The following is a 16,667-nucleotide window of genomic DNA, read 5'->3' on the forward strand; positions in this document are numbered from 1 at the left end:
AGAGTGGTAGGATTCTGTCAGCCAGGAAAGGTTTTTGAAACCGAATTTTAAGGAGGAAGAAAAAAAAAAGTATGCCTATTGTTTTATATTTAACCACTAACACCCTTTTATTTTCATTCTTTGCACAAATGGTAGTTATTGCGGCTAACGAATTCTGTTTTTACAAGGAATTGAAGCTCCCTGAGCTACAGGAGTCGTGAATTTTGTTCCTGGATGCCCGCCTTCTTCAGGGACCTAATGATGTCAAATCAAAATTGTTTTGATGGCAAGAGTTTTCAAATGGCCATGTTTGTACCCTAATTACATATGGACGTTCCCGAAGCGATAAACAGCTCAAGAAAGGCGTTGTGTTCCGTAAAAACCCACACACAGGAGATAAGAGCGTTCCTTGAGACGTTAAGAGGGCATTTTCCCGAGCTCGCAGGCACTCGTGGGCGCTATTGTTTTGCCGTGTCACTTAAGAGCGAGCTGAGACTTTTGTCATTTGGGTGGCTGTGCTTTTAAAAGCCCAGTGTAAAATGGCACACACGCTGCATTTTTTTCCGAGCTGCAGGAGGCGGGGGGAGCGGGGGATAGTGCAGACTGGAGGGACACTGCCCTCCTAACCAATCAGAGCGCGCCTGCTTGCCATCGCAAAGTTGTTAACCCCAGAGTCTTCTGGCTGCCGCGGCCTCCTCTGCTTTTAATCTTCGTGGATATTTCTCCGATTTTTCCCAAACGCCCACAGATCCTGGGGGAAGCCACCCCATTCAGCCACTGATCATGGAAGAAAGTCTTACTTTTTATTTACCAAATATTTTAAAGATGTTTGAAGATCCATATGCTGCCTGGAGGCTGTTGTTTCTAGGGACACAAGTATCCAGCCTATATTGTTACAATTATTTTTCAAGAACTGGCTTCTTCTTTGCCTACACTAACGGTAAGTTTGTAATTTTAAACATTTATGTCATTAGATCTTTGGATGAGCTACCAGATAAAGAGGATTTTCATTGTGTTTCTTCTAACAAAACCAATCTTTGTATTTTTTCTTTAGCTTTGGTCTCTGCACAGTCCACCTAATCTTGTCTGGTAAATTTTTACTAAAAGAAAAAAAAAACACATAGTTTTTTTTTTTCATTATTAAAGCTAAATATTTGTAATATAAATTATACTTTAATTACTGTGAACTACAGGGGAACTCAGCTATTTCAAGATGGACTTGTTTTGTGCCAGCAATGTTGGTAATGCCAAATATGTGCATATCCTCTTTATAAAAATTATGTATTACCTAATTTGTCCAGGACTAAATGATCAGCAGGCAAACTATGGATGTAGTTTTGTTTCTTTCTTTTTTTTTTTTTTTAATAGGCCTATTGTGGTTTTCTTGATGGATTACTTGGATACAAACTACAGAAAAGCTGCCCTTGGTATAATGAAGGTGGAGATTGACATAACCGGGTTTATATTAAGTTATGGCTGTTACTAAATAGTGGATCTTTTATTTGCTGATCAGATCTAAACTTGTATTCCATGATATTAATTCTTTGAAGCTCTTCATTAGATAATCTTTGCAGATCTAGCTTGTTTTTCTCCAAAAAGGTACATTTGGGAGACATTTTGTAATTTTTGGCATTTTTCTAATTTTTTTTTTTCTTTTTGCACACGGTGGGAGATCTTTTTTGTTTTGCATTGATCTGTGTTGGTGGCGCTGTAGTGCTCCTCAACAATTTATGTCAGTTTCACTAAAAGAGAAAAGGAGGAAAAAAAAAAGAGGTGGGGCAAGATTTGATCTATTATCTTATCCCTTTATTTCCTTAAAGAAAGTTCAATTTGGTCAGAGGAATTATTCAATTGTATTATTTAAATGTTTGTTGTGAACTGTGAACCGTGGGTGAGAGCAGACATGTCGTCACAACCCGTCCAGGGAGCATCAGGGACAAGCGTGCAGTTTGCAGTTGTGTTTTATCTGATCTGATGATCTCTAGATCAGAATTTTTCAATTACAAGCTGTTGGTTTACTTTCTCTTGCCTCGGTAACATTTTGCATTTTGTCTATATCACAATACCACACATGTTAATGTTTTTCCAATATAACAAAACGTTTCAGTTTTAGTTCACTCAACATTGTAAAAGTTGAATTTTGTTTTGAACCTAAGGATTTCTTAAATAACTATTCTAAGTTTCTCCAGGGAATTTTCTAGTAGTTTGACATGTAATAATGCCTACATTATTATTTATCTTGAAATGATACTTCAGTTGAATTTATGTATATTTTGAATTATGTTTTGAAAAGAGCAAATATTTTGGAATAAGGTAATTTTTTGAGAATATGTACACAACTGCTTCTAACTTTAAAATTGCTGGTATTCATGTATCTAAATGCAAGTAAATGTTTTTCATCTTTGTCCTTATTGAGAGTTATCTGATTAGAGAATATGGGGTTTAGGCCCAAAGCCTCCTAAGAACAAAATGTATATTACGATATGACATAGGTTATACCCATCTCTGTGAACATTTTAGTTGTTTATGAAGATAGTAAGTATATCCTTCGTTCAAAAAGGAAGTGGAAGGAATCAGTAATTGTATCTAAAAACAGATTATTTTGCCAAATAAAATAAAAACAACTGAAATACTATCCTAGACCACCTCACTGTATGATTGAATAATTTCTTGAGAGAGTGAAAATTTCTGGAGTTATTGTTTTTATTCACTTTGAAATAGAAAAATCCTTATTTCACTAATATTTAAAATTCTGAAGTAAAAGAATGTGTGAAAATGGCTGAAAATAGTATTTTTCATTTTTGTGTCCATATAATTTATTTCTATAGGGCTCTTTCCTTGAACTTCAAAAATAATTATGTAGCATGTCCATACTTTGTTTATACTATGCTATAAAAATTTGAAAATGTCAACTGTAACATTTTATCTCTTTATAAAACTTAAATGCCCCCCATCAAGACTAGTTTTGACCTTATGGATTATTTATAGAATGAAATACAGCAGGTGTAAATATACTATCTAGCCCTCTGGTTATTCTGGAGAGTTTAGTTCTCTAAAGTTGATCTACTGAATAAAATATACCTCCCAATATGTGTGTTGCTAAAATCTTCTGTTATTCAGCTGGTGATATATTTTATTTTAATTTGCAAAAACTAAAAATGTGTATATATTGTCGCCCCCCTTTTAAAAACAAACTGATGCTATGAAGTCCATATGTGGGTATGCAATGCTCTTTGTTCTCCTACATCATTGACTATTACATCATTGATTATGAAGTAACCATTATAGTTAAATCTTCACTTTTTAAAATCATCCCTATATATTTATATTCAAGATATTCTTTCATATGTGCCTCTTGCATCACTAGGTAGGTAAGGAGGTTTAAATCTATAAGGCAAAAACAATTTATTATTTTATATTATTCTCCATTTTTAAATCCACCTTGTGCTTCATTTTAGCTCTGGATTCTTGGGACATTAATTCTTTTTTTAACTGACAGTATTTTTGTAGGCATTAGTTCATGAGTTTGGTGTGATTTAGATTAGAATTATTATAAACTATGTTTTTATCATGAAAAAAATCTTTATTTATTAGATGTAGTCTAGAGAGAACTCAGTTTTCCATAGTAACAGTTGCTAGATCATGAACAATAAAAAAAAATTTATTTTTAAAAAATCCTGAAATGTCATTTTAGTTAATAATTACACATTTATTTCTTTCTTGCACACCATTTTATCAGAGATAGTAGCAAGTAGCAAAATTGACTACATTAAAATGTCATATCATATTTTTTTTTACACTGCCCATCCCTCTGGTGGAAGGGAGGGGTCAATGAGTAGTGAAATAGCCAAAAACAGGTTGCAGAAAAAATAAATAAATGATGCCAAAGACATGGAGAATCTGTAAATCAAATTCTAAACAATAAACCTCAGAGAAATAAACTTGAAATTATGGAGTTTGGTCAATAATAGAAATAAGCTGAAAATTTTATTAAGACTTAATGTAATGAACCAATACAATTTCCTAATTTATTAATTTGTACTCATTAGCGTTCCTAAAAATTGAGGAAATTTTCAGGTTAGCCAAACCTATTAGGAAAGATAAGATAACAAAGGGAAGAGATATTAAGATGACCTAACATAAATGCTAAAAATATTAGCCAGGACCAATCTAATATACCTCAGAATGAACTTCTTTAGAAGAAGGAAAAATAGCTAAAAATTTTGTCCTCAGAAAACCAAGTTCAATACAGACCTGAAATTGTATGTTTCCAATTCCACCCACTTCTTGTGCATATTTACCTCTCCTATTTCTTGGACATCTCATTACTTTCCACAAGACCATACAGATTCACTACTGTCCTCAGCATGGTTGTGTGAGGAAAGAGAAGGGGAAAGTAATAGACAAAATGGGTATTTGCAGTATAACTTTTTTTTATATATTTCCAAAAAGATTCTTAAATGGAGAGTCTAAAGAGAGAGTAAAGCAAAGAAATTGTTTCTTTATGAAAAAGATGAAAGGGTTTTACTTTCTACTTGATTTGTTCAACATTTATTTTTATTTGGAGATTTATTTATTTTAGATTTCTTCTAACTATTATTTGCTACTATGCTAAGAAGCGGGGGTATAATATTAAGATCCAAGCATCCCTGCTTTCATGGACTTTATTGTCCAAGAAGGTTCAAAGTTCTAATCTAAGGTGTTAGATGTGGGAGGCTCCCATTTGGAAATAAAGACCAAATGAGATTTCTGGAGTAAAAGAAATTTTTTTTTTAATTTAAATACAATCAGAGAACTTAACAAGTGCCCTTCTATTGAAGGACTATTATTTGGGCACCAAATAGTCACACATTGAGGGGAAAATAGCCTCAGATTTTAGATATAGCCCAAATAGATGCTGTATAAATAGACAATTAACTAATACAAATTTCTATTGCAAAGTGAGAAATAAAACATAAACTTATTTGCTTGTGAAGAGAAATGGAGAAGATCACTCTGGTAGTAAGAATTTGGGGTGTATCATTGTAAGGTCCATTTAATGAAAACTTTTGAATGTGGTAGAGCCTCATTTTGTACATTTTGTTCACTTTGTCATGAAAAAACTGTCAATGTAAATATAAATTGTGAAATGAATCAGGGAAATATGATTGCAGTGTTAAAGGATTATGTCAAAATTAAAATATTTATTTTATTTAAAAATCTTCTGTAATATTTTTAATGATAGATATAACAAATTTTTAAAATAAAAACAAACATTTTCATTTTATAAAGATAACATAATTACACACTTAGATAACAGTTAATTAGTTAAGCACATCAGATATGGAGCCGGAAAGTAAGACTGCTGTTATATGCAGATGATTTGGAGAAGGATCTCTTCATTAAGGATTCTCTATATGTGGTTTAAGATGACCTCAAGAATAAACTTATCAAATTATTTTTGTCATAGAGCCAATTAATCCATACTGGCTGTAGATGTATTATGTCATTTAGTTTGCCTTTGTACCAACATAGAACTTTACTGATAGTGGCATAGAAAATATGGACATGTATTATTTCCACTAAATCAGTAACAGGAAGCAAGCCAGTTCTAGGTTTGGTTCAGTAGCTCAACAGTGTTACCAAGTTCCTTAGCAGGTTCCATTCTTTTACACTGCCACAATGTCAGCAATGTCTTTCCTCATAGTCACAAGGTGGCTGCTGCAGCTCCAAGCATCATAGCTTGATATTACAATTTCCAAAGGGAAAAGAGTTTCTCTTAATGCATCCTTTTACAAGGGAAGAAATTCTTTCCCAGTGGCCCACAGCACACTGCTTCTTAACAGCTCATTGACTAGGTTTATAGGACATGCTCATACCTTACCCAGTCATGGATAAGGAGATTAAAATTCCCATGATTAGTTTGGCTAGGGAAGAGCCCTTGGAAGGATGAATACTGAATACCTGCTCAGCAGCCAGTGTTCAATATGTTTAGCTTCTATTTGCTTTGTATGAGCTTTAACTGCTTTGTATGAACATTCTTGAGTGATAAAACATAAATATCTGTTTTCATAGAGACCAGACTGGACACAAAGGCAGCTAACTAAAAAGAAAACTAAACTAAAAACAAACATTTAATCAGACCTTACTATGTTCCAGCTTCTAGCTAAATGCTACCTTTATTATATCCTCAAATTCTCACACAAACTTTGGAGATAGGACAATTATTATACCCATCTTACAGATGAGGAAACTGAGGCTTAGAAAAGTTTGACCCAGGTTACCCAGTAAATGAAAAAGATGGAGTCTGAACCTGAGACGTTTGAAATCAGAGACTTTATACTTACCTACACTTCTATACTATCACATTAGACATTTGTAAAATTTATGTTCTGTAAATGGACATATTTTAAATGCACTATATGATGTCACTGTTTAAATGAATCCTCTAGTGAATCATCTTGTAAATCTAATATTTTCATAAAAACAGTAATTGGCAACCAAACTTATCAGTTGTATACTTCTGAATTTTCGTATGTTGAATTTGCTGACGGCACACTTGTATTGCATTTTATCTCTTCAGGAACATCTCATGAAATTCTTTCAGAAGTTTGATTTTTATAGGGAAAAAAAAGATCAAAGCCTAGAGATTCAGTGAGGCTTAGTTGAACTGGGTAAATTCGTGATTCATAACACTAGGTCCAAATAGAATGTTGGTGTCTATTTCACAACGTACAAGTTCAGTTTTATGTACAAAATGTTTTGATCTTAACCAGGTTTGGGATGTATGGAAGTCTACCCCTCTGGAACATTTTTGGGGGATTCAGTGTACTCTAGATCAGTGGATCTCAAATGTCATTGTGCCCCAGAATCGCCTAAAACACAGATTGCTCGGCCCCACAGCTAGGGTTCCTGGCTCAGTTGGTCTGGGGTGGGGCCTGAGAAGCTGCATTTCTGGCAGGCTCCCAGATGCTGCTGATGTTGCTGATCCCCTTTGAGACCCTGCTCTAGAGAATCAGATGGCACCTGCCATGATAAATATTTTGACTTTGAAATATGCCAAACTTAAAAGGATGTCATTTAATATTTGGCAAATATATGAATACACATATATTCAGATATTGAATAGGGTTGTCAGGATAGCCTCACTGAAAAGGGAAGAGTTGAGCAATGACCTGAAGGAGGATTCTTCTTATGCCTCAGCATGAATATCACATTTCATATTTGCCAATGAATCATATATGTGTGTATTTTTAACCCCTTTTTTTTTAAAAAATAGCAACCCACAATTTACAAATTATTTTTAAAAGTGGGTAAAAATAGAACTTAGTTGTGCTCAATAGCAAGTTACATCTGAGAAAGACTTCTGTATCTGTAGCGTTTTTCTGGTTTTTCTCAAGATGTTACCTCCCCAGCCACTAATGCCCCATATTCGTTAATAGGACATGGTTTTGATGAGACTGAGAAAGAAGCTGCCATTGCCAATGACCTATATTTAGCTTTGAAACTCAGGCCACTGCCCCAATCCACTGGAAACTCTCATCATCCAAGACAAAGGTCACAACCTCCAGTTGAAAAACACTATCAGATGCCAAGGAGTGAAGAAGACCTTTTCCAAGAGTTTAATTGCTCCACTGCTTTGACACTTAAGAAATTTTTAATTCTGAAGGCCTTTGCTCATTATTCATTAAAGTTTAAAGTCCAAGAAACAAACTACCAGCATAAATGAGTAAAAGACCATCAGTAAATCCAAAGTCCTGATATTCCCAGAGCCTATATAAACTTTGAGCTATCCTTTCATACCACTAGAGGCTTCGTCAAGAAGCTAGCATGAAGTACCCGAAGAGACAAAAGTAGTAAGTTTGGACTGGTGTGGTCCAGTATCAAAAAAACATTCAGCCTCTATATAATCATAAACTCAGATCATTTTAAATGGCCTAAGCCTGCCAAACTGTGCTGTCCAACACAGTAATCACCAGCCTCCTATAGCTATGTAAATTTAAGTTTGAATTAAAATTAAAAATTTAGGAGCTATACCTAGCTAGTGGCTACCATATTGGACAACAGATTTATGGAACATTTCTGTCTTAGTCTGTTCAGGCTGCTATACCTATACCATAGCGTGGGTGGGTTATAAACAACAAAAATTTCTCATGGTTACAGAGGCTGGAAGTCCAAGATCAAGGTGCCGGCAGACTCAGTGTCCGGTGAGGGTCATAGTGTCCTGGTTCATAGATGGCCATCTTCTTGCTGTGTCCTCACATAGCAGAAGGGGTGAGGGAGCTCTCTGGGGTCTGTTTTACAGAGGCACTAATCCCATGGGTGAGGTTTCTACCCTCATGACCTAATCACCTCCCAAAGGCCCTGCCTCCGATTACCATCACACTGGGGGTTAGGATTTCAATAAATGAATTTTGGGGAGACATAAGCATTCAGTCTATAGCAATTTCCATGATTGCAGAAAGTTCTATTGGACAGCACTGGCGCTCCAGACCATGGTAGGCTCACACTGTTGCACAAGTGCTTCTCAACTTTTCCTGTAGTTACCATCATCCAGAAACTTAAAAACAAAATGCCTGCATCACATCCCCAGAGATTCTAGTTGGTCTGGGATCAGATCTTGACATAAGCATTTTCCAAAAGCTATTCACAGGATTCCAGTATAGAGCTGGAGTTGAGAATCGCCAAGTTCCTCTCTTGAAGGAAGCCAATAAACCAAAAATTGAAGAGGTCAGTAGATTAGTGCTGCTACTTCTCATCTCAGTATTTCAAAAGCTATAATCCCATCTCCTGGAAAGTGAGGAAGGTTCAAACCAAAATGAAGAATAACTGGACAGTCCAGCCAATTCTGTGGGATGAAACATTAAGTTGACTGCCTAATGAACACCAACTTTAGCTGGGAGAAAAACAGCCCAATTGCCACGGTTAATCTTGCATGCTGAAAGACTATTCTGAAGTTAATTTGAGTTTTTAAAAGGTAATATGAAATTTGTTAATGTTAATATCCAAGGAAGTGCTTCCTTATGTTTTTAAATTTAGTTTACAAATCTTAATCATATTTATAAATCTTGCAAATTTTAGAAATCATGGTCCTTTAAAATTTGGTCTTATTTATACTATTACTTGATTAAATACCTTCCAACTTTTTATTCCCCTTTATACCACATTTATAAATTTACTGCATACAGCTACCTCCTTTGGTATCTAGTAAGTAAGCCCTTTCAAGAAGTCAAGAAAGTCTTACATATCTAATAAATTTAACTTCTAAGTACAGTGATTCTTAAGTTCTCTTTAATATTTCAACACTATATATAACTTTGTAGGAATTGTACTTAAAAGTCTAACGGGCTGACCTCTTACTCCAATAGGTCAAGTGTTCTTAAACAGAACAATTACCTACATTAAAAAACACTTCTGTACTTATTCTAAATCTTTCTGGAGTTAAACGCTTCTTACCTACAAAGAAAACAGTTATGTCCTACCAAACAATTTGGGTGATACCTTCCCAAGTAAATTTTTTGATCTGCCTTTTCAGTGTACTGTGGTTTTCTTGATGAGCAGAAGTTTCGGTTGAAACACACTAGATCCTTGTCTGAGATACTGATGTAACATTCTGAGCCTGACTTACATTCATTGTATCCCCACCCCACCCCCCAAAAAAGGAAGTTCATTTGCTCAAGATAGTGAGCCACCGGCACAAATGGCTACAACAATGAACAAATATTTAGGTTGTGCATTTCTTAATCATTTAGAATATATAACTGTCCTTTATATCTAAATCTGGACACTTTTGAACTTGGCAGAATCCTTCACATTCTGTCTTGTAGGACAATCAACTCTTGGACATACTAACAGATACTTAATTGACACTGAATCTCTTCATGGCTTTGTTTGACTCTGTGGTCACAATTTCCAAGCATATTCTATTGACAAAAAAAAAAAATTTTTTTTAACCCCTAGAATAGCTGACTAGAAGCCTCTCCATACACATTTCTATTGAAGACATTATGAGAATACAGCTTTGCCTGATCTGTTTTGAGTTCCTAGCTCTGCCCTTTACTACATGTATAGCCTTGGGCCAGTTACTTAACTGGGCAGACCCTCCGTTTCCTCTTCTATGAAACAAGGTAATAGTCCCTCCTCACCTGGCTGTTGTGAGACTACAATGAGTTAAATCACTTAAAGCACCAAGAATTGTGCCTAATATGTCATAAGCATTCCGTTTATGCCATAAGTTCATTTTTTCATAGACACCCCTGATTTCAGGGATCAAAATCAGCTTTACACAGTGTGATAGGAATTAAAAAGATCAGCCCATTTAGGCATAAGGGTATCGTAGTATTATTAGAGAGGCCCTCATTATCCTTTGCAGCTACTCTCAGTAAGTCCAATAGCCTTTCCAACAATTAAGGTTTCTTTGTTACCTGCTCTTCACTCACTCAATAAATCTTTATTGAGCTTGTACTATATTAAAAACAACAGCAACAACACTATCTTGAGCCTTAGCAGATTAGAGAGAAGAGAAGCAGTTGGGAATTGGGATAAACTTCATGGAGAAGATACTTTTGTCCAGAGCCTTGAAAGACACATAGCCTTACAATATGTAGAAATTGAGAGAAGAAATTCCAGGTAAAGAAAGCAGTGTGGGCACAGGCAAGGAGGAGAGGAAACACATGGCATTTGGAAAGACCAGCTGGAAGTCCAGTGTGGGTAGAAAGTTAGCTATAATGTGTAGAGGTTAGAGACTGGGAGAGATGGACCTGTGATGGTAGCTTGGAACCAACACAAGGAGGATTTGGAATCCCAAGCTAGGGAATCTGGATGTCAGTCATTTCCAACAGAACACCAATTCAAGTGCTTGTAATTAGCCAAAAAATGGTGATGGGATAAATAGGAGGAAACTAGTTATTTCTTATGTTACCATTCACCCATTAGCCTGAGTAGAGGAAAACTTAGGTGGTCTGGATCTCTGACAAGGTAAGTTTTGATGGGGAGAATAAAGAGAAGTAGCAAAGGTTGAAAAGTTTGAGACAATTTTCAGTAACTGTGGACACTGGGCAGCAGGGGGCAGCATGAGGGCACCTAAAAGTCGAAAGAATGCATAGGGCATTTGCTTCTGTAATATTTCTTGACAATTAAAAATTTACATAATATAGGCTACTTATATTAATAATACCTTAGTATTCTTTTCCCCATAATGAATAGAAATTAAAAGAGAAAAGAAGAAAAGTGACAGGCTGGCTGATGGGGCAGAATGACATTGCTGTTTATTCGAGAGCATAGAAATTAACTGTTGTCTATGTGCTGTTTCCTTTCAGAGTTCATATAAATTTGAAAGTGTCTAAATTTAAATTGGAAAGCAATTGGTTTTCATTTGGAAAACCTTTATGACTCTTATTAAAGATTTTACATTTTTTGAAGTACCCTTGTTCAGCTATACTGCTACACTGCATTCTTTAAAGAAACTAGTAAAAAAATGAGAAAACACTTGAAAATAAAATTTTAGTTAAATAATGAATAGAAATTTTAATACACATCCTATTTTACATACCAGATATATGGAATTTTACATTTTGGCTTTTCTGCTTAGGAAATTTTTGGACTTTCAAATGAAATTTTTTTTCTTTGTATCTGAAATTCGATGGGATGCCTGAGTGGCTCAGTCAGTTAGGCGTCTGCCTTTGGCTCGGGTCATGATCCCAGGGTCCTGGGATCGAGCCCCACATCGGGTTCCCTGCTCGGCGGGGAGTCTGCTTCTCCCTCTCCCTCTGCCCCTCCCCCCTGCTTGTGCTCTTGCTCTCTCTCAAATAAATAAATAAAATATTTTCTAAAAAAAGTTTGGATGGTTCCTGATAGTAAGAGTAGAAAATTAGAAATTTCCATGTAGATTTTTTTTAGCTCTGGAATTTACCATACACCCATCAGAAAATAGCTGTCTTTCTCTCCTTGTATGAGGAAGATGGTGTAATACTGCTCATATACTACACACAGAGAAACTTTCTTTGTTCCTTCATGATTCTCTCAATGCCCATCACACGTGTTTAGGAGGTTGTGATCCTTTATGTGCTGCTTTTGTTCCCTCATTTTACCTTTCTGTATCTGCTTCTTTCCCTGTATTGACATATATTATACTTGTCACATTAAATGGCCACATAAATTGATGGCTGACTACTCCATGATTGTTGAATATTGATTTCCACCTCCATTAAGGAAAATCTGAAATGACGAACAAACTTTTGGTTTAAGGTAGTTTACCTGAGGGGCTCCCGGGTGGTGCAGTCAGTTAAGTATGTGACTCTTGGTTTTGGCTCAGGTCGTGACCAAAGGGTCATGGGATCGAGCCCCCTGTCGGGCTCCATGCTCAGCACAGAGTCTGCTTAAGATTCTCTCTCCTTCTCCCTCTGCCCCTTCTGCTTGTGCTCTCCCTCTCTAAAATAAATAAATAAATCTAAAAAAAAAAAAAAGACAGTTTACCTGAAAATTAGTTCTTAAATATCATGAAAGGAAATGAAAACAGATGATTTTCTAAATTTATGAAGCATTTCCTGTATATTTAATTTCCATCATTTGTAAGTCTGAAAACAGAAAAATTAAAAAAAATTTTAAATGTTACCTATCAAACCAGGATTACCAGGATATACACACAGGACATGCCCTGTTTGTTTTTACAGGAACTAAGTCCAGTAAGCAAAATAACCTCTTTTTGTTTTGTATCTCCCATGGTTCGTAGTAACAATGCTTGCACAGAAGCAGGGCCCAATAAATGAAACATTAGGAAAACTTATTAAAGTATATGTAACACAATCTAGTTTTTTGATATAAGATTTAAATGTACTCTTCATACTTTATCATACTTTTCAAAATTGTTAAACTGGTTAAATTGTTACTCTTACTGTTCTGGTTGTTGCTATTTGGTATTTTTCTCAGTGCCTGGATAATAGTATTGTGTTATTTTCTTAATTTATTACATAGAAATTCCCTGTGCTTTTCCAGCGAGAATTTCAGGCTAATTGCAGATCTTTTATTACTAGACTTAATTACTTCAAACATTTCTCCTTCAGCTTTTATTTTGAAGTTTGTCTCTTTTGATATTCTGAATCTTTATATTCCAGTTTTAATGATATAAGGTACATGGATTTCTCATATCACATTTGACCATATTTATGGCAAAGCTACTTTTACTAAGCATCCTCTAAGAACCTTTTGTTTTAAGCATCAAGTGTTACTAATTACCAACTAACAGAGCATCATATCTTTGACTCACTCAGTGAAATTACTCTCCCTCCGGCATACCTTCCAGGACTCTGTTTGCTCTTACACTTTTCATAGGGGCTTTCTATACTATGTAAACATATAGCCAGGAAACACCTAAAGGCATAATTACTATAGAAATCGTACATCTCAAATTGAATTATCTTTTTTTAGCTTTTTACTTTAAAAAAATTTCATATATCCTCATTTTTTTCCTACCAACTATTAGAAAAATTTGACAGTTGGAGAAGTTGGGAAAGATCATCAAGTCCTTTTTTTCAAAGTCCTTTTTTCAAAGTTGAGGAGACTGAGGCCAAGGGACATTAAGATCAGCTAGCTGGTGGTAGAAGCAGAATTGGAACCTACATTTTTTAACATAAAATGTTCATAAATAACCACTTAATACAGACGAGATAACCAAGCATGCATTATTTTTTAATTCACTGATGACTTAATTATAAAAATGTAACATGGCTTAAAAACGTTTTCCTTCCTGGGGCACCTGGGTGGCTCAGTCGGTTGAGCAGTCTGCCTTCGGTTCAGGTCATGATTCTGGGTCCTGGGATCCAGGCCCACCCAGTCAGGCTCCCTGCTCAGCAGGGAGTCTGCTTCTCCCTCTCCTTCCGCCCCTCCCCCCGCTCATGCTCTCTCTCTCTCTCTCTCTCTCTCTCTCTCAAATATAAATAAAATCTTTTTAAAAAAATTAGTTGAGGGGTGCCTGGGTGGCTCAGTTGGTTAAGCATCTGCCTTCGGCTCAGGTCATGATCCCAGGATCTCAGGGTCCTGGGATCGACCCTCGGGCTCCTTGCTCAGTGGGAGCCTGCTTCTCCCTCTCCCTCTGCCTATGGCTCCCCCTGCTTTTGCTCTGTCTCTGTCAAATAAATAAAATCTTAAAAAAAAAATAGTTAACAAAATTTAAAAACCTTTTCTTTCTAAAAAGTCTTAAAAACCCACATGATGGAGGCAATACTATTATAAAGTTATTCTTTTCTCTACACTTAAAATTGTTTTTTTATTCCCACTGAGATTAACAAGATCGAATTTTAAGACCATTAGACAGAATATAGTTCAAAATTACTCCCAAAGAACCATATTTTTCAAGTAGACCATGAAAGTTTATTCAAAGAAGCACAGGTTCTGCAACAACCCAAGAAAATAAAGGCAGGGAGTTCTGTTAAGATGGAAGAATGGAATTAGAGACTAAAGAAACACACAATAGTGTCCCCTACAAGCCTGATATAAAGAGGTGTGTGTGTGTGTCTAAATGGTACATGCTAGCATTTTTGTGAATGGAAGGATGAAAGATAGGGTTTGAAAAATTACTGTAGAAGGAATACTTTTTCATTCCCATAGCATTTCCTTCTTTTGAAGATTTGGGTTTTGAGTATTTCTGTTCAAAGAAAAGAAGGACTGAACAGTTAGTGTAAACCCAGTTTAGCATTTATGTTAAAACGAAGGTAAATAGGACCTGGTTCAGCCTACTCAGGGGCAACCAACTTCCCACCTTATACTGACAACTATTCCTTAATCTTTCTTTGAGAAAAATGCTCAGCTTTTTTGTGAAATAGTATTATCTAAGAATACTTACTGAAATCTTACTATGATGACAGGCACTGAAGCTGTTTTATAACATTTTGTAGGGATTAAACTAAATAGCATATGTAAAATGCCCAGCAAAACTAAGAACTCAGTAAATTTGGCTACGAGGCTTCTTTATCTATTCCAACCAATACTTGGAAGTATGAACTATCTCCATGCTACAGAGGAGAAAACTGCAATTCATAGAAATAATAATTAAATACTAAAATTAATAATTGTATTTAAGTTTACAGAGCTACAAAACCCAAATCATGTCTGACTCTGGAGCTAGTGTTTTTAACCAAATGCATTTTAGCCATTTGTTTTCTTAGCATGTCATCTGCTAAAAACCTGGAATGCTGCTTTTATTTAAAATGGGGGAAATTAGTAAGCAGAGAAAATTCAGGAAAAAAACATTTTTATTGATTTTCGGTTCTTAATAAGGTGATGATGAGGAAGAGAAAATTTTGAGAAAAATACATTAAAATTATAAAAATTATAATACAGGTACATCTCTTAGAATAATTCAAACTTATGATAAATTTTTTAAACTTTTATTTTGTGCTAGACACTCTTTAGAATAATTGAAAATAATATGACCAGATAAATTAAAAGGGGTGAAAAAAAGATTATTGAAAAATAAATAAAATGGGTGAATCTCAGTGTTATGTTAAAGATTTCCCATTTACGGCAATGTCCAAAGCACTCTAGTCTTGCAATCAAATCTTCTGTGATCAACTGCACGATTTAGATAGGTCATAGATTTTCCATGCCAGTGTGTTATTTGGGGGCATGTATACATATGCCCTTCCTAACCACTATGGTGAAATTGAAATAATATATTCTTCCTCAATATTTATATTTGTATTTGCAGCTGTCAAAGATTTTTCACTATATTATCTCATTTGTTCATCAGAGTGGCCTAAAAGAGAGGAAAACAAGTATTCTTTATACTAAGTATATGAGATACTTAAGGCTCAGAAATTAAATCATTTCTATAGGGTCAAAAAATGGTAACTCTTCAATGCATTATTTTTTAATTCATTGAAGAGTCCAGCTCTTCAAACATGGAAGCCAGTGTTCCTTTCAAGACGCAATGCTGTGTCTCACTGAACCATGTTGCTACTTTGAATGTAAAATGTTACTTATCATTTGACTGTTTTTACACAAAGCACTCACCCTAAGGGAAACAGTAGCAGCCTGTACAGAGGCCCTGACCCCCCAGGGAGCTTGCTTGACCAGATTTGGAGATTGAGGAGTCACTGGGCAGCCACCTGATGAATCATTTGGCAATGGGGGGGGTACCAGAGCTCCTTGTAGATTTAAATATATATATATATATATATATATTTATATTTATATTTATATATATATCATTTGAGGACATTTTTAGCTTGGTTTTTTTTTGTTGTTGTCTTAGCTAAGAGTTTTGAAAGCCTTTGCAATTAATATTGTTTTATACTGTATATCCAGGGGGGAAAAAAGCTCAGAAAAATAAAATGATCTATGAGATAAAATAGGACTAAAATGTCCTTTAAAATAGCTCATGTTTATTGAGCGTTATTTTTGTGTCAGGTCCATGATAAACTCTTTGTGTTAATGATTTTATTGAATCAATGTATCAACCTACATGAGAGAGTCTGTTGATTCCTATTTTATGGATGGAGAAACTGCAGCTCCAAGAGCTTAGGTTAGAATAAAAATCTGAATCAGAGTGGTTCACCATGTTCTTTTTTTTTTTAAGATTTTATTTATTTATTTGACAGAGAGAGACACAGCGAGAGAGGGAACACAAGCAGGGGGAGTGGGAGAGGGAGAAGCAGGCTCCCCGCTGAGGAGGGAGCCCAATGTGATGCGGGGCTTCCATCCCAGGATCCTGG

The 16,667-nt window shown here is 35.4% G+C and overlaps 1 protein-coding gene across 1 annotated transcript in view; it reads left to right on the plus strand.

Moving 5' to 3' along the window:
- The first annotated feature begins 637 nt into the window (after window positions 1-637).
- EPC1 (enhancer of polycomb 1) overlaps window positions 638-16,667 on the plus strand; it is a 94,253-nt gene continuing 78,223 nt past the window's right edge. Inside the window, exon 1 of the mRNA XM_028120869.2 lies at window positions 638-919. The gene's annotated coding sequence lies outside the window, so the exon portion shown is untranslated. The remainder of the gene's footprint in view (window positions 920-16,667) is intronic.

Source organism: Eumetopias jubatus, unplaced genomic scaffold (assembly GCF_037043125.1).
Source record: "Eumetopias jubatus isolate StellerSeaLion01/CBP00866 unplaced genomic scaffold, mEumJub1_p1.0 scaffold_8, whole genome shotgun sequence".
Lineage (NCBI taxonomy): Eukaryota > Metazoa > Chordata > Mammalia > Carnivora > Otariidae > Eumetopias > Eumetopias jubatus.